The 19,035-nt window shown below is 39.9% G+C and overlaps 1 long non-coding RNA gene across 1 annotated transcript; it reads right to left on the bottom strand.

Moving 5' to 3' along the window:
• Positions 1–493: 493 nt before the first annotated feature.
• Positions 494–4,476, bottom strand: LOC307162386. Its single transcript, XR_013821915.1, has 3 exons — positions 3,764–4,476; positions 2,119–2,208; positions 494–1,990 (listed from the first exon to the last, which is right to left on the bottom strand). It is a non-coding gene; the product is annotated as an uncharacterized lncRNA (long non-coding RNA).
• Between the last annotated feature and the right edge of the window lie 14,559 nt (positions 4,477–19,035).

Raw genomic sequence — 19,035 nt, forward strand, 5'->3', positions numbered from 1 at the left:
ACAAGAGAAAGAGAGAGTACCAGAAAAAGTCGTTATTTAGTAAACTAGTGAAATTTCCATGTGTTTTTCTTTTTTTTTTCCAAGCCTGAAATTAGCTCTGTGGGTGGGAGAGGTAATCATAAAGAGGAAAACACCTGCACGGATACAGGTGTATGAAAGCTATTAACACAGAGAGAGGAAACAGGGGGAAGGAAGAGTAAACTCACTCTAACCATGACAAATTCATAACAATGTTCCGGACTGTTTTATAGAGAGTTTATTTAGGGCTTCTTATTGTCATTGGATACAACATTTGCCATGACTTAATGATAAATGCACATTCAGTGTTGAGTAAAATCACTAAATAAATTTTAATTTTGTGTGAAATGCAAATACACTGAAAACAATGTTGAATGTGCATCAGTAACAAAGAATGACATTACAATCATGACAATAATAATATAATATAATATACCTTGAGTATGCAAGTAGTTCATTCACATTTCAACCCTGTGATATGTAATATTAGTAATACATCAGTAGATTACATAATAAGATAAGTGATATGTTTTGTTTCTGGGGCTGGGGAATTTCCATGAGCATTTCTAATAAGCCTCTAGTTATTTTCACAAACTCTGTGGCTAATATAACTAAAGTAGCAGCCAATTTACATTTTGCCTCTATATCTTCCAGGCCTTTATACAGCAGATAATGAAAGAAGCAAGCTATGCATTTAAAAACAAGTGTTTCTTAACAGTTCCTTACATCAATTAAATATGAACCCACACAATATTATTCATAAATAAAAAACGTTGTTTTTTTTTTTGTTTTTTTTTCTGAGCAGAGAATATCTAAAATTGCCAGTCATTTAGTTTAATCTATGTTTTTAAAAACAAGCCATTAAAAATAGATTTCACATTCATCTTAAATGCATTCAGTTAAATTAAAGCTGTTTGGTTAAATATTAAACAAACAACATATTCCTATGATAAGATCCATCTTTATATGCCATGGACCTCATTGGCTTTCCCCAGCACAAGCTAGCTCAGACATTTAAGCGCATCATTAAAAAGTAATTAGTGGTTTGGAAAAGAACATTTTGTGTATGTGTGTCTTTATCAAGGAGAAAAAAGATATTCGATCTGTTTTTGTCCTGAGAAACTGCTCAAATCAGAACCAGCTACTGCTATGAGCCCAGCAGACACGATCATGTAATCTGTTATGCTGCTTCTACATAGCTGTGTTTTGTAATTAGACTTGAAGCCCATCCCCTTTTATAGGAGAGCCTGTTTCGATTCTGTGGACATTTTGCCTCTCATCGCTGTCAGCTGAATGGCGAAAACTGTACGACTAATGCCATCTCAAAATCAATCTGTGTGAACACCCCATGCAGTCCGGGGCTCCCGCTGGTGCTCAGGACTAACAATAAAGAGCAGTAAATGCATTCCTATCAGCCAGGCAAGCAGGCATGTGTACACTAAAACACTCCCCGAAGAGAGCAAAAATAAATGCCGTTCCCCATGAACCTCCCCTCGCACGCACACTCAGAGGATAAAAAATAAACAAGTTGTGTGAAATGCAAAACGCCGTTCGTAGGATAGCACATAAAGCGGCGATTTGCCAATGTAGGTGGAGACACTACACTGAGAGCAGGAGCTGTCTGTCTCCTGTTGCAGAAATCAAACAAACCACAGTGAAAATGATTAGCTGTCTAGTTGCTACATAAACGGCCACAGTGCAAAGCCAGAAGGTTTTTCGGACCAGTGGAGGTTATCTCCCCGAAGACAGTCGACAATGACTCTCCTCAACTACGCGTATTCTTAAGCAATAACAACGAGAGCCGTATTATCCACCCAAGAATACCCGTCACCGAAGAGAGCCTTAGAAAAAGGGGGCTTCGCCTGACTTTCAGCCATCCACAGTGGCATAGGCCAAAGCAGAGTTTTCTCTCTAGGGAAATTGATTGAAGATGCCCTTTACCACAAGCCAAGGCCCCCGTCAAAGGTTGCATCTGCAGACAGAAATGAACACACTTTGCATTTGTAGCAGGAGAGGGAGGATATTGCATGTAAAAAATGCTTCCCTTCCTGGGTTTAACTAGTTATGTGGAGAGACAGATGGTGAGGGGGATCATCTTACCTGGGAGAGGGTGCTCACGGACCTCACGTCCTGTCCTCGGTCCAGCCCGGCCACTGGGGGCGGAAACGCTCGCAAACATCCAGGCCAAATCTGGGAATGATGTTAAAAAGGTAGGAATTAAACAAAAGTTGATACATGCACAGGCTTGACATATTCTCCACCATAGGTTTAACGTTGCTATTGCACACCACATTAACAGTCAAACACTGTCACCTTCAAAGTCTCACATGCTCATCACACACATTCAGGGAGGGAGCAAGAGAGAGAGAGAGAGAAAGAGGAGTCATACAGAAAATCCATTAGCAGCGGGAAGCAAATTACAGATCGTTTGGGGGGGAAAAAGGGAATGCAATGATGGCTGTCAGAAACGGGGAACAATGACTGTTATTATGGCTTTCATTTTCTGAGGGGTGCAGCAGCTCCCAAATGGAAGTGGGAAAAGATGGACATCAGAACATGTATTTTTCCAGCTTTGTGGAATTCATTCATTCACACCTCTGACTCACGTGGAACCACAAATTAACACAAACAAAGAAAAAATCCAAAGATTCTCTGTGCTGGGTATCATTGAGGATGTATATGTTTACAACAGCTTTCATGAAACATTTATCACAGGCCATTAGGGGAAAAAAGCATTTAAATGCAAATATTAAGAGAATGTGCACTGGACAATGGTGATTCACCATGACAATTGGAGTGTAAAGCCAACAACACAACATAATACATTCAAAAACATGGCGTAAACATGGACCGTGGCTATCTTAACATGCTCGAAACACACAGACACACCCATCCACTGATGCTTACAACATTTTGCTCAGAATTCACATAAAACAAGACACGTAGTAGAGAAACAACACATTGGAGACATTGTGACAGCAGCACAACCACTGGTTCAGCACACCGGGCTTGTCAAAAAACAAACTCTCTTCTTATCTTGTTTGGACAGCCCTGTCAAAGCTAAAAGACCACCCTCCCCTGCCCCCAAAGCATGCATACAGCCAGGTTCCCATGGTAAAACATCTTCCTCTGGCCAGGCACAATTAAATAGCAAAAATACATAGTCTTCACTCTCGTCTCCAGAAGCGTTTTCCTGCAGCAGGTGCACGAACGAGAAGTCACAGTGACTGTCCCAATCCTTTTGTGACTTTTCCCTCCATTTTGGGGATTTTGAGAACAACAAAACAACGAAACATGACGTGAGGTGGACAAAGAGGACAAACGAAAGAAAAGAGAAGACAAAACGTGGACAGAAGGGGACAAAAAAGCTTTTCTTTTTTTTTTTTTTCTCTCGTGAAGCTCCTCTTCATTCCACTCACACATCATTACAGAGGCTCACTGACACAGGGCTCCTGCTGCCTGCCAGTGATTGCCATTTAATTGAAGGAGCAGGAATCCCATGAATATGTTAATACGGCAAACACAGTTGACAAATCCAGCAGAAAAATATCCACCGCCCCGATAGTAGCGCGATTACACAAATCTGCAGCACAGTGACAATCAGCTCACACAATACCCATGGCAACAAATCTTTCTTTCCCCCACGATATTGTGACGAGTCACAAAAGGAACAAAAGGCAAAGTAGTGGCAGAAAAAAAAAAAAAAAAACAGGCACAAATCCTTACTCCACTGAAGCAGGCTTACCCTAGAGATCTCTACAGAGCGGCACCCGCTGAGCACAAAGCCGCCCATTCGTCCGCTGCCTTGAGCCGGCAGTGACGGGGAAGGCTGAGGCTGAGGCTGCCGTGCCTCCGTTCTTTCAGGTTGTTGTGCCGTGGATCCGTCGCTGCCGTAAGACCATGTGCCCAAACGTGCAGGATCCCCTGAGGGAGTCGAATCCCTGCCTGCCCGAGGACACGCTTGCCACCTCGCCCGAGAAGAGGAGAGAGGTCTGCCAGTTGTTGCGCACAGCAAACTAAGTCACAGGAGGATGAGAGGAGCGAAGGAGTTACAGAGAGAGTGGGAGGGAAAGCAAGAGTGGGAGAGAGAGAGGGACAGACTGAGAGTGAGTATGTGGCTGTAAGGATAAGATTCTGAGAGAGAGAGAGAGAGAGAGAGGGAGGAACACCTAAAATACCCAACCACAGCGCTCAGTGAGGAAATATCCGTCTATCTTTCGATCTAAGGAGGGATGGACACGGAGAAAGAGAAGCCGAGAGAGAAAGAGAGAGAGAGAGGGTCTAATTAGATTTGAGCTCCAACGCAGTAAGCAAAGGCAGTGAGCCATGAATCTCAGGCATCTAATGGTGGATTAATTGAGGGAGATCTGATGCGCACTCCTCTCGGTCTAGTCGTCATGACATCTTATTGGACTGTGGCTCAGTCCTCTGGGACTGCCGTTACAACAGTTCAGGAAGCATCATTTCCACCAACACCGGCACTGCCATCTGTATGCATGACTTCACCGCTTCTCACAAACCCTTCAGTTCACTGTGAGAGTCATTCGCTGTAGAGAGAGATGTGAAGCAAAAATGAGAAAGATGTCATATTAAACGTTTTTGTGTTCATATTTTAATGAAACTTACTACATTAGAAACTGAAAAACCTTGCAAATGTTCTATAATTGAAGATCTAAATCATTTTCCATTTTCCATATATGTCAGTTCGTCATGACTGTTTATCAACTAAATAATATAACATAAGATATATATAATTTGCTTATTTAATCCAGAGATGTACAACATGAATCAGATTTATCATATTCAATTATTGCAGAATGAGCGTAGTGACCAAAATCATTTTTATAAAGGGCACACCACCACCACCACTATACATATTTAAATGTTATTTAATCTTGTGCAATATTTGTGTTTTTCTAACATTCAAGACACATTTAAAAAATTGAAAGATTTTATGGGAAAATTATATCCTAACATCAGAGTACAAAGTTAGAATATTTCTTAAATAGGATCCAGATACATCACTTCATTGAAAAAAAAAAAAAAAAAAACACATTTCAGATAATGAAGCACATCCTGCTTTTAGCTTAGACAAAGGCAAAGAAGTGATTGACCCCATTTTGCAACTACATACTGCCCTCTGTTGGTTTGTCCAGCAGTAGTTCACATATTTCAGAGCCACTCCTTTAGGTTGATTTTATTACTGTAGCCATCGTTACCATTATGCTCAGAATATGTGGTTTCTCTGGCTACTTGACAGGAAAATCATATTAAAATATGCTGCTTTTGTGTTATGCTATATAACAATATACTGACAATTTTGACAATACTTAAATATAATATATATTTAATTTGTATATTATTTATTAATTTTACTTTTATTCATTGTATTTTGTATTTAAATTCTTGAGCCAATGATGCAATCAACAATCATAAATGATCATATCAACTGAAAATCCCTAAGAAACATTAAATGAATCTGAATAAACATTTCTTTTCGCAAAGTTGCATTCAGGCTATAAAACATCAGAACCTCAGATTTACAATTCCTCAGCAAATGTGCATTACATACTGCTGCTGTGTTTCACACTTCTGTATTGACTCTGTTCTTTACTGCAGAGGGTCAAGATATTAGTTAGTAAATCAAATACACCTCTACTATCAATAATCGCTCTTTTTCAAGTAGGCTAATCGGTGGCAAGCTGAATTAAAGGATAAGTATCTGTCGAGGAAGCATAAAGCTGCTCACTCACAACCTTTACTCTCTTACAACATTACGCATCCAGCCATGAATCTCAACTGAATGTGCTTTGCAAACAGGCCTCTCCTGAGTGGTTTTGGTCATGGCAAGCGTTTCCTATAATTCACTCGCTCTCGTTTAAGGAAACGTAAATCTTTTGAATCAATAGTGCGATACATACTGAATGTTTATTCTCCCTGTTCCTAAACGCCTAGCTCCTTTCAGAGGTTTGATTTGGCATGGTTTCTTTAACTGAGAATATACATTGTATCAGTACCTATTTTTAAAAACGACGTTTTCCAACTTCAGCGTTTATTGTGCTGCAAGAGAAATGGATTGCCTGGAAATCGTACCTGTATTCACAGCTACAGCATTCTTCTCCAATAGTGCAGTTTTGCGCATTCCTGGACTAAAAGTAGACAAGTGATAAAATGTAAATGGTGTCAGCAGTTTAATAATATGCAGTACAGTATAAGGGTTCACCAAGACGGCTGAACCTGCCAGTGGCCCGAGATGCAAAACATACACCCACGCACCAGCAGATCACGGGATTGGCCCATCCTGTCAGATTAGAAGCAATCAGAAGGAAACTCTTTCACTCCTCCCCTCCCCCTCACAAATATGCTAATTAGCTACTCTCTTATGCAAATTGTTTGCAAGTTATGAGTGCTCAGAGTGGCATCTGCTAAGACCGGTCTGGTTCAAGCATGTGCGCAAGTCGTTCTGGCTTGGTATCATGTAGTTAACTGGATGTAGTTTTATTGTATAAAAATACTCATCAGAACATTTTGATATAGCCGTGATTAGTATTTTTGCATGCAAAACGCACCATTAAATGGAAGTTCACACATTCGGATCTCATATTCTAAACGTTTGAATTATATCTGATCCAGTAATGCTGAACTGAGTGGCTTTTCACCAAATAGGACCCCGTAATCTTGCAAATCTCTCATCTCGATATTGTGTCTGGTAGGCCGCCGCCAGCATCAGACAGTGGCATTCAGCATGCATGACAGCACAGCAGTACATCTCCACATCATTCAGCAGTCAACAGTCTTACAGGCCATTTGATTTGCAGCGGAGAAGGCCAACTCCTGTTGAATCCCTGCCTGACAGGGGGACTGTGCATGAAATCATGCAAAACATATGAGCTCTTGATTGGACGTCCACTCCAGCATGAGATACACACACGGTAGTGAGTGTATTTTTTACGTGTGTATATGTGCAAGCGTGTCTATGTGTGTGTTGGACCGTGGCTGACGGGATGTTGACACATTCTCATTACATTGGGATCATGTTGCTTTTGGCCCCGAGTGGCTGGCTGCAGTTTCTTTACCTCACACATACTCAGACAATATATAATATATTATCAACAACTCATGGAGAGTTTGATTATGACAATGTCATTAAAAAACATACAAAACACCTTTTCTGGAAAATGATAATCATTTAAACCAGTCTGGTGTATTGTTTACATTTATATAATAGATAATACCAAAAGGATAATGGACTATATTACTTTGAAAAATAGTTTACATTTATTTACAGGAATTTTTTATAATTAGTAATAATAAATATAACACTTTATCGAGCATTCTTATTTTACCATAGTGCCACTGCAGCCGTTATTTACAAGCAATGAGCAACTCGAGTCGTTACAGAGATTTTGTAACGATAAAACAAAAGGAATCCATATTCGTCATATTTTTATCCCTTTATCCTTTTCCTCACCAACCACAAATGTGTAGTGATGCTCCGATCAATCAACCGCAGATTGGTATGGGCCGATAATCACATTCTATGACTCCATGGGGAATCACTAAAATAGGTCGATCTCACCAACCGATTGCAAATTGATGACGTCAGACTTCAGCGCCACAGTCATGTCATCACCAGTGTGGAGTTATTACACGGTCTCAAGAAATAATGCGTTTTTAAGCCTTGTGATTTAAGAACAAGTGATTTGAAACCGCTCACACACAGTAGCCTAAACAGCGAATATGTGCGCGCTGTCTGAGAGACGGGTCCCACACACCTGGAACGCACGCACATAAAGCTGCTGCTCATATTGAGTACTTCACTTACTGGGATAGGACGGTCAACTACACACACTTATTTCTGTCTTAAGTGAACGTAAACAGTGCATTCGGTTTAAAGTGAAAGCAGGCAAATAAAACTGCTGCTGTTCTTGCATTCATGTTAATCAAACAGTCTCTCATTGCTCTAAATCACTTTTGCGAAGATTATGCACTTCTTTTTTTTACATTTGATTACTTTATGCTATTCGTGTTGTATTTTTATTTCTAGTGCTTAAAGTTAACGCTCAAGTGTTGATGGTGAGCGACTATTCAGTACAGCTGTATTTTTTTTTTTTTTTGAATGAAAAGAGGAATATGTGGAAATTGCAGTAATTTGCAAGAGACAACTTCTCACTTTGAGCACACGAATGCGTGTGTCGTTTATTTTACAAGGTAAACAAAACCACGGAAGAATGGCGCTGAACCGCGTCCTATGTAATCACACCTTCCCAACATCTTAAAGGGACCGCGATCCCTGAACAGTTATGCAGAAAAACAGTGTACAGAACTACACTTAATAACAAAGGTGAATTATGTCTTTCACATTCACTACAAATAGACTATCTCCTCAAAGCAGAAAAGCTCAAATTTATAAAGAGAATCCTACCTTACATACTTAAGTATGACGCAGGAAGGAAGGGCACAAATACTCAGCAATTGCTGAATAATATTCCTGATCATTTTTGAATCACCTTGTTCATTTAGGAGTTGCAGTGTTTCTATTTGTTTTTGTCCTCAGTCACATATAGGACAATGCTTAATTACACTTCATGGGTTGTAATTATGTTCAGTTTGACATTAAGTCTTGTTGGCTTTTTAATAAGCCAGAGTATCCTAATATGGATAGTGTTTTGCATAAGCTCTATTTTTAAAGGCCTATTAAAATGTTCATTGTAAAATGAATATTCGTTGTGCTTATTTATTTGATTATCAATTAAAACAACATTATGATATTAAACATTGACATTAAACAGAGAGCTTAATTATGACTTACATAAAGCGTGCATGATGGGGAACGGTATCGGCCGATCATGATGACAAAAAAATCTTTAATCGGTATCAGCTGCAAAAATCCTGATCAGAGCAACCCTAGAATTTTGTCTGCCATGTAGTTCATATTTCCGTGGCATTGCGTTAGGTAAAACTGCCTACACACTGACATCTCATTGGACCAAAGTACAGCTTGTGATGTAAGTACTGTGCAATCAAGTCATGTCGGAAAGATCGTATTTATAAATGAAATGCACATGAATGCCACCACAAAGTTGGAATTACAAATGGGGAAACTTGGTTGGGTCAGTGAGAAAACATGGTGGATGCAATGGATGCAATGTTGGAATGAAACTGTTAATTTAAAAAAAAAATTATTTACAGTAAAACTAGTTGCATGTACGAAATATGTATAATCCGTATGATAGCTTCACAATGATCCTGAGAGATTGGTCGTCTGAGTAAAATGAGCCCGCCCCCTTGTCTCTATGACACTGTGATCCAGAGTTATGTTCAATACAAAATCCCTATGCAATTGACCATAGTAGGAAAAACGCATGCTATGGTATTCCAGGGTGACAATATCTAAATAAACCTTAAATGAGTAATTTTGTATTGAATTTATCTTGCTTTCATATAGCATTACGGTTCATAACATTAAAATGTTCTGTTTTACTTTAGAAATCACTGGCACAATTTACCCCAATGTATTCCCCCAAAGGCACAACTTCCTCCGCACCAGGGGCAAGTTGTGCCATGAGACCACTTTTTTTCCCAAAAGCTATATTTCTGAAACAATTTATTTCAGATCCAAAGTTATTGTTCTCAGGGATGCACCACATCCTGAAATATATAGCCTACCCTACATCCTTAAGTTGTAGGCATTACTGCCATGGTCTCACTTTAAAGTCACTTTGAGTAAAAACTGGCACAACTCACCCCACTTTCCCCTACACTTTTTCCACCGTGACGGTTCTGTTGCGGGTTCCCGGTCTGTGTCCATTCTCAAGCCGTATAGTGCTGCGCGGATCGCGGATAATCCACAGGTCGGGCGGGCCAAGTAATAAAAACATTCCAATTAATCGAGGGTGGATGACAGATAAATCATTATAATGTGTTGATTTTAAAAAAAGACACGGAACTCTCATCACGGTAAAACGCAATGAACGAGCGTCACTCTTTTACTTTCGTTTTCAGCATAACTCTTCAGGGAAAACCAATCAAGGAAAACATATCAGGGCTCAACATTAACGCTTAACGTGTGTTTTTTTTTTTTTTTAAGGGACAAGTGAAAGAGAATTTTAAATATTTCAATTAATAATCTCATTTAATACAGTTGTATTTTTTCAATGTAAATTATTTAATTTGATTGGTAACAGCCTAGTGTCTTATTATTCTAATTGAATGTAGGCTATTGATCAAATTTAAGAATTTGAAATGAAAGGAGCCCTTTATAAAGGTAAAAAAAAATATTCTGATAAGAGTGTTTTCCAACAGTGATTTAATGAAACATTGACAATAAGTTTGAAGGGTGTAAAGCCTCTGTTTAGGCTATTAAAAATTAAATGTATTTTTGCCAAAAGAAGCAACATTTTTAAATCAGCCTACTTCAGTGTGATATTTTACCTACTATCATGCTTAAAGGAATAGTTCACTTTTAAAATGAAAATTCTGTCATCATATACTCACCCTCATGTTGTTTCAAACCTGTATGAATTTCTTTCTTCTGCTGAACACAAAGGAAGATATTTAGAAGAATGTCAGTAACCAGACAGTTTTTGGGTCCCATTGACTTCCATAGTATATTTTTGGAATTTTAAAAGTGAACTATTCCTTTAACACTGAGAATTTGAATAATTGTAATGTGATGATCAGATGCAGATATCTAAATCAAAAAATATCACAGGTTCGGGCGGTTGGATTATTTTTAATTTTTTTAACAGCGGATTTGGGTGACTCAAAGCGCACCAGATTAATGAATTTATCTTTAAAATGTTATAAAATTTCTTCCGGGGAGGCATGCCCCCGGACCCCCCTAGAGGTACCGAGGTCCACCCAAAAAAATACTGTGGGAAACACATTGCTATATGATGGTATACGAAATATCCAAGTTAAATTATCTTATTATTAAAATACATGATCAGGATTTTACCACCCCCGCCTAGTTTTGAACCAGGAAAAACCCGAAAGAAGATATTCAGTTTTGCCAGCAAGTCAAACCCAGAGTGATAGGTCAAACCTTCCCATTTCATCACCATACTGTATGTTACTATTATGGTGGTGGGATGGACGTTGATTCATAGTGGCCAATATGTCCCCCCCAATGTCAAAGTCATTCCTACGCCCCTGTTTGGGATACTTTACATCTGAAAGTTTTTTGGGGACAAGGGTAAAACAATAAAAACAAAAATTAAAAAGGTGCAAAATAAATGATTAAGATGTGGTCAAAATATTAGAAGACAATTTTAATGTGACCTTGTAACGCTTTACCCGGATATCACTTAGTTTTGGTCATTACAACCTTCATCATTTTTTTAAATCTTTTAGGCTATAATAAAAATAAACTCCCGATGACCCACTCTAAATATGTGTACTCCCCCCTTTAACTCCAGGGTGTGAAAAGCATGAAACCAAATGCAGAGTCCATTAAATTGGAGAAATTATGTAATAAAGACCTTTTCAATATTTGACCTTCCATGATGCCTTAATAGTATTATGCCTACATGTTGGGAATGGGGACATTACAAGTACTGTAATGCGAGACTAGTTATGTAATCAGATTACTTTTTTGAAGTACTAAAGTAACACATTATTTTATCTGAGTTACTCTGTTTTCCTATTTGATGACTTCCCCCTCTCCAGTCCCCATGTTGAGGTTTTCAGTTCAGGGGTGTTGTGTGCGCTGTGTCAACATGGTTATTGTAGTTCTAGACTAAATGTGAGCATGCATTTACTCATCTCACTTCCTCAAAATGAATAAAAACTGTGAAATGCAAACTCCGAATATTACACAAACCAGCATTAATTAAATGTTAAATAACAGAAATATCCAATATGTATTTAATCTCACTTTATTAACCAATGTCTTTGCTGCTAACCTTTGATGATCAAATTCAACCACTTTACCTGCTGACCAGCATGGGCTGGCTCCCGCTTTGACGTGCACACCCCCTGGGGTGAAGTCGGTAGTACTTGCCCCCGTTCAGGGCTGGGGTGGTCTGGGCTGTGGGTGTGCCTGTGGGGTGCGTGTAGAGTCGTAAATGATTGGTCTGCTGTGGTGTGTTGTGTGGTGGAGGGTGTGACACAGTGATTGACAAAAGCAGGTTGGGGTAATTATTCTCTCTAATCAAATAAGCATGAATGGTTTATAGCATCCCCACTTCACCCTGTCATCATTTTTAATGGTTGTTAATCACTGTTAACACCTGCTATAAACCTTATTTACACCAGGTGAGATAGAAATCAACTGTCTAATTAATACTTATAAATCAGTGTATAATGGATTATGAGCATGCACATTGAAAAAGCAAATGCATGACTTTTAAGTAATTATAAAAATAATATTAATGTAACTATAACTGTTCTTATAATGCAGTGGGTCTTAAAGGTCCCCTATTATGCCCCTTTTCACAAGATGTAAAATAAGTCTCTGATGTCCCCAGAGTGTGTATGTGAAGTTTCAGCTCAAAATACCCAACAGATCATTTTTTACAGCATGTTTAAATTGTCATTTTTTGGGGCTCAGAAAAACGCGCTGTTTTAGTGTGTGCCCTTTAAATGCAAATAAGCTGCTGCTGGACGACGCAGGGGGCGGAGCTTCATGAGCTCGCGCTCAGTCTGTCAGGACAATTTCAGCTCACGGAATGATGATAATATCAGAAACTCTCAGTAACGGCGTTTATTTCGAGTCGGACAATAATGCCTACAGAGTCAGAGTGCTGTATAGAGATGAAACAGGTATAGTTTAGTAGTTTAATTACGGTTATTATAACGTATTTGTCATCTGCTTGTAGGCTATGTATCCATTATTTATTAATAGCCTACAAGTCTGCTGTCTGAATGATGATCAAGCATATACTGATGAGTTTAATAAAGTTTATTGTACATCACACAAAAGATGAAGCGTCAGTTTTACTTCAGAAAATCACAAGAGCTGAGTAAACAGTAAGTTATAAGAAGTGCGCAAGTAGCCAGTAGAGTTGAGGGAGCATTCCTGTGGGCGGAGGTTAGTCAAAAAATGGTTCTAGTGACATCATTAAAGAAGGAAGTAGAGGGATGTAGTCCAAACGAGCCGTTCACTGTAGGCGACTTCTGTTAAATAAAATATCTCGCTTGGCAAAAAGCCACTTTTTTGTTACATTGGTGATCTTCGTTTGGGGATTTTCACAACAAATATGCAATTAATAGTTAGTTTTATGCAAGTGCAATTTAAAATGACCCTGTGGGGGTCTGTGCAGTATAGGCTGGAATTAAACCTTGTGACAGGGATTTCATTTGTAAAGCTTTACAGAACCAAATGAATAAGGCATTGTAAATGTTTAACAGGTGATCATTAGCACTCATTAGTATGTTACTGGGAATCTCAGCTGAAACCACTAATATGTAATACTTCAACATTTTCCAAAGATACATTACTGAACCCTATTGTAAAATGTTACCAATTAAATTTGTAATGGTAATTATTTATTACTGACAATGATTCAGGCATGTACAAAAGTATATGAAAAAACTAAATGAACTCTTTTGACTTTTGGAAAACATCAGAATCCTATTCTGCATTGCTTTTCGCTGCAATCTTGTCTTGTAAAATCACTGTAATGCACAGCCTCTCGTGGCTTATTACTTTATTTATCAGTGTAATTGCAATGTAAATTGAGTTTACAATGTAATCTTTTACCACATTGATGCATAATAGTACTGTCAATATGCCAAAGCTGTATAGCACTTGACTGTGATGAAGCAGCTGAACCAAACAACTCTGCCCGTCTCCAGCTCGCTGCCATCATATGTCTACCCCTGCCACCCACTGGCATTTAAAGAAAGCTCCAAAAGATCTGAATCAAATAAGGCTTTATGGTGTCCTGCAAATGTTACATAACCCTCAATTACATGCAGATTTCCCATGAGATTGACTGGCCAATCGACCCCAGGATGTGGGGAGGGGTTGGGTGGACAGGAATACTGATAAGTTAAGAAAAAGCTCATTTAGACCTGAATGGAAATTATTGACCTGGAAGCAGCTGCTGGTTGCTTGTTGATTTGTTGCCGGTTCTGGCAAGAGCAATTACTGCTGTGTATGGTCACTTGGAGCCAGTGTTAAAAGTTTAAGGCAATGTGAACAGGAACTAACTAAACAGAACATTACAATCTAAATTTGTTTATATTTACAAAATACAATTAAGTTGGTCACTGAAAACATAGGAAATCTTATATTTGTACTTTTGTCAGTTATATAAAGGTTAAGCAGAATTCAAATCACAGATTCTTGATCAATAATAATTATATAGTCAGCATAATAATTTGTGTTAAAAAGTTTAAGTGTTTTACCATTCTGAAACCTTGAGAAATTTCAGAGTTTCAGAATGGCAACAACAGCTGAATGGACTCCACAAGTTTGTTCAAAATCTGATGATCATGTTCTCCAGGATAATTTGAAAAAATAATCCACAGACGACATATCACGACCGTTGCAGTGTCGGAAGAAATTTTGCATGCTCAAAGTCTATGTGACCGCGGCTTTAATCGTTAATTGCTTAAAATATTTTTAATGCATTAAACAGAAAATAATAATCACAGAAATTATGTGATAGTCCACTGTTAAAAATCAACTGAGGACACTGAAATAGCCTACCATCTATAGCAGGAAGTGTATGCAAGTTTGAGCTGCGTCGAGACGCTGTGGGAACGCCTCTGCGTGATTACGTCATGAAGCACTTATGAAATCAGTCCAATGGCGTGACGGGACGTCACATGACGTTTTGTTGTTTGTCCACAAGCATAAATATATATCTAGGCAGGAGTATAATGGCGAGCAAACAGCCTTTTGAATCTTTTTGTGGTGCTCCCTGCCCTCGCTTCATTACGAGTGGGGACACACGCGAATGTGTTGTTTGTTTGGGAGTGGAGCATGCATGGTCAGCTCTAGTAAAAGGGGGCTGACAGTGTTCATTCATAAATTTCCCAACGTGTAACATATGTGCTCCTGTTGGCTTTCTTCTCGAGGGAAGGGAGTCAATAAAGATTCTTTGGCTCGGATCTTGCGTTTGCCGAGGCAGCGCGTAGATTACGGGTCTGCTATAAAGTCTCTGTGACTCGATCTCGGATCTCGTGTCTGCCGAGGCAGCGTGTAGATTACAGGTTTGCAATAAGAATCTAGTGGCTCAGATCTCGCGTTTGCCAAGGCACGTAGATTATGGGTCTACATATCTTTTGGGTCTGCATCTCTGCAATAAGAATCTAGTGACTCATATCGCGTTTGCCGAGGTAACGTGTAGATAATGGGTCCGCAATGTATATGCAAGGAACTGAGCAGACGGGAATTCCCTTTCTCTCTTTCTCTTATGATTGTGTGCAAACTAGTGTTTGCATACTATTAATTAGGCTATTGTTCTTTTTGTTTGAGATTATAATATGAATATTCAGAATATTCAGCCTGTCATTCAAACCATGAATTCAATTTTCTGTATTTAATTTTGACAAAATTAAATGTTAAATTCTCTTCTGATTTGAAGTCTATATTAATACTATATTCAGCTTTTCACCTAGACCGTTTCTACTTGTCTGGTTGATATTTGGCTGCATTTAATTTTTGAGAAAATTAAATATGTACTAATTTTATCTTTGAGGAGTTAGATGTCTGTATTAATATACTATTCAGCTTTTTCATCCAGACCGTTTACTTGGTTGATATTTGGCTGCATTTAATTTTCGAGAAAATTAAATACTCATCTTATCTTTAAGGACTTAGATGTCTGTATTATTATACTATTCAGCTTTTCATCCAGACCGTGTTTACTTTTCTGGTTGATATTTGGCTGTATTTGATTTTTGAGAAAATTAAATATATACTCGTCTGATCTTTGAGGAGTCATTTAATTCTGAGGAAATAAATGAGTAATTCCTGGGGGGGAAATGGATAACACCTCATTATATGGTGCCCATCTCCCTTCAGTGCCCTCCAGCGAGTTCTAGCCTCAGTGTCTGACAGTTTCAGAAACAGTTTCCACCTCATCAAAATACGGTGCCCGTTTCTCCTCAGCGCCCTCTGGGAAGCGACTCTCTGAGGAGGGTCGCAGGTTTGCCAGTTCGGTTGTTCCCTGCCGATTCGCTGCTTCAGGGCACCAAGGTGTCAGCGTTCACAAATGATCCTCCGAGGAGTGCCGTAAAGCAGTCAGTTTGGTTGTTCCCTGCCGGTTCGCAGCTTCAGGGCATCGAGGTGCCTGCATTTCCCAGCGATCCTCCGAGAAGGGTTGTAGAACAGTCAGTTCAGTTGTTCCCTGCCGGTTCGCAATTACAGGGCACCAAAGTGGCTGTTCGACCAATACCATGGGCCAGTCTCGAGAGACTGGTTCCTTTAGTAGTCTCAGGCATAGTCGTCTTGGGATAAGACAGATCTGAGGACACTCGTTATCTCGAGGGACTGGTCCTCCTAGTAGATTTTCTGGCAGCGTGGAAGCTGCTGCCACATATATCTCGTTGGGTCCTACTCACTATAGAAAAGTGTTCAGAATTCAGTGGTACTCGTCCACCCAGATTTCTAGGAGTCCTCCCTACGGTGGTGGACTCCGAGCAGGCTCTGGTTATGGAGCAAGAAGTACAGACTCTTCTGCGAAAGGAAGCTATAGAAAGGGTTCCTCCTCCCAGCAGGGAGTCAGGGGTTTACAGCTGTTACTTCATTGTTCCAAAGAAGGATGGAGGCTTACATTCAAACAGATTGTGTCACAGATTCAGTCCGAGGACTGGTTTGTCACAATAGATTTGAAGGATGCGTCCTTCCATGTAGCCATCCATCTTCATCACAGGAAGTCCCGGAGGTTCACTTTCGGGGGCGAAATGTACCAATTTCGGGTTCTTCCCTTCAGCCTAGGTTTATCATAGCTCAATCCGAGCAGGTGGCAGTTCGGCATCGAGATGTCGTTCTGTCTCACATGAGAAAGTTTGGCTAGGCCAGTCACTCACTGAGAAAACAGTTTCAGAGACTGTTGGGTCTCATGGCAGCTGCATCCAACGTAATAACTTTTGGGCTCCTGTACATGAGGCCTCTGCAGTGGTGGCACAGAACCAAGGGGTTTTCTCAGAGGGGAAATCTGTTTCGCATGATCAAGGTCATGCGGCGATGCCTACTTGCCTTAATCATGTGGAAGAAACCTTGGTTCCTCGCCCAAGGCCCAGTGTTGGGGGCTTCTTGTTGTTGTGTAATACTAACGACAGATGCTTCCTTCACAGGTTGGGGGGTGATCATGGGTGGTCGCTCAGCGCAAGGTCTGTGGCAGGACCATCTACTTTCTTGGTACATAAATCGGCTAGAAATGATGGTGGTGTTTCGAGCTCTCAAACACTTCCTCCCAGACCTGAGGGGCCATCATGTGCTTGTCCGCACGGACAACACATCGGTGGTCATCACAATTAGGGGGGTCTGAGGTCACGTCACTTATGCAAACTGGCTCACCAGATCCTTCTCTGGGCCCAAGGGAATTTGATCTCTTTAAAGGCAATTTACATCCCGGGGTTTTTAAATCAGGGAGCGGACATCCTGTCAAGGCAGGGGCCGAGGCCCGAGGAATGGAGAAAAATCCATGTTGTACTATGAAAAAATGTTGTGCAGACGTGGCCGAGGTTTGTTCCAGACTGTTTGTTCCAGGTATGCTTTATGGTTGCCTGGTCGATGACGTCACATGACGTTCCGTCACGCCATTTGACTGATTTCATAAGTGCTTTATAACGCAATCACGCAGAGGCGTTCCCGCAGCGTCTCGACGCAGCGTCCCGTTCCCTCTTCAGGGAATCAGGGTTACAGCCGTAACCCGAGACATTTTTCACCATTGAAGTCATAATTACTTTTGTGACCCTTAGAAGAAATTAAAGTCAAACGCATTTGAAAGGACATGAGGATGTACGGAGCCCCTAAAGGGACCTTTGCAAAAATAAAAATATACAGACTTTCACGTGCTCACAAGAAACTTCCGCGTGTGCATGAGAAACTATCGCGTGCTCACGAGAAACTACTTTCGTGTGCACGAGAAAAGCACGCAATAGTTTCTTGTGAGCACGAGATACGTTTCTCGTGAGCATGTTGAAAGTCTGTATATTTTTATTTTTGCAAAGGTCCCTTTAGGGGCTCCGTAAGGATGATTGTAAATAATAGCAGGATTTTAAATTTTTAAGTGAACTATCCCTTTAAGAATGATGTGCTAGGAATTTTCTAAAAGAGTAAAAAATAAATAAAAGGGTAAAAGATGATGATGAAAATGTGAAAAAACTGTGTCGCAAAAAGGGAAACGTCAGAGCACTTTGTGGTTAGACATTACCCTGGATTACATCACAAGCTGTTCTGAACAGCCATATTTTACAAAGCTCATTTTTATTCTCTGCTCTTTCCTATTCCCCTGGAGATTACGCCTTGTACACAATCAATTCTGTAGGGTTAGAATAAAGGGTGACTCATAATCAAAAGATAAAGCAATAGGTATCTGTCGATACGGTCAGCCATGAGACAGTCTCTGGCATGGAGCAGCAGAGACAGGTCGCAGACATTAGTGCTGACCTTTGCCGCTTTGACATTCGACCATTTGACTTAATTAATAGCGAGCAGCTCCCCCGCACACCATTCGTCATGTGTGTACTGTCGTCGGGCAGGTTAGCAGGTTAGTCTGACTGCGCTGGCATCAAGCCGCCTAGCACAGGAACAGGATCCGACAAGATAATCAGCATGAAGCTTATCCGGTGAACCTGTAGGGAGGTGTGAGGGGAAGTGTCTTTCTCAAAGTGGCTTTCATTACTGTGTAAAGAACTGAAACATCCAGGAATGTTACTGCCATTCTTTAGATAATCATTGGTGAGAGGTATTATATGATAAAAAAAACAGCTTTATTTCAGATATTATCCCTCAGTTTTGGGAATCCACACTGAGAGAGATCCCTTTGTAAAACCAAAGCATTTTAAAGAACTAAATTGTAAACAAAACCAAATTATTGTCACATCAAGTTAGAA

The sequence above is a fragment of the Squalius cephalus genome (genome assembly GCF_949319135.1).
Source record: "Squalius cephalus genome assembly, chromosome: 7".
NCBI classification, from domain to species: domain Eukaryota; kingdom Metazoa; phylum Chordata; class Actinopteri; order Cypriniformes; family Leuciscidae; genus Squalius; species Squalius cephalus.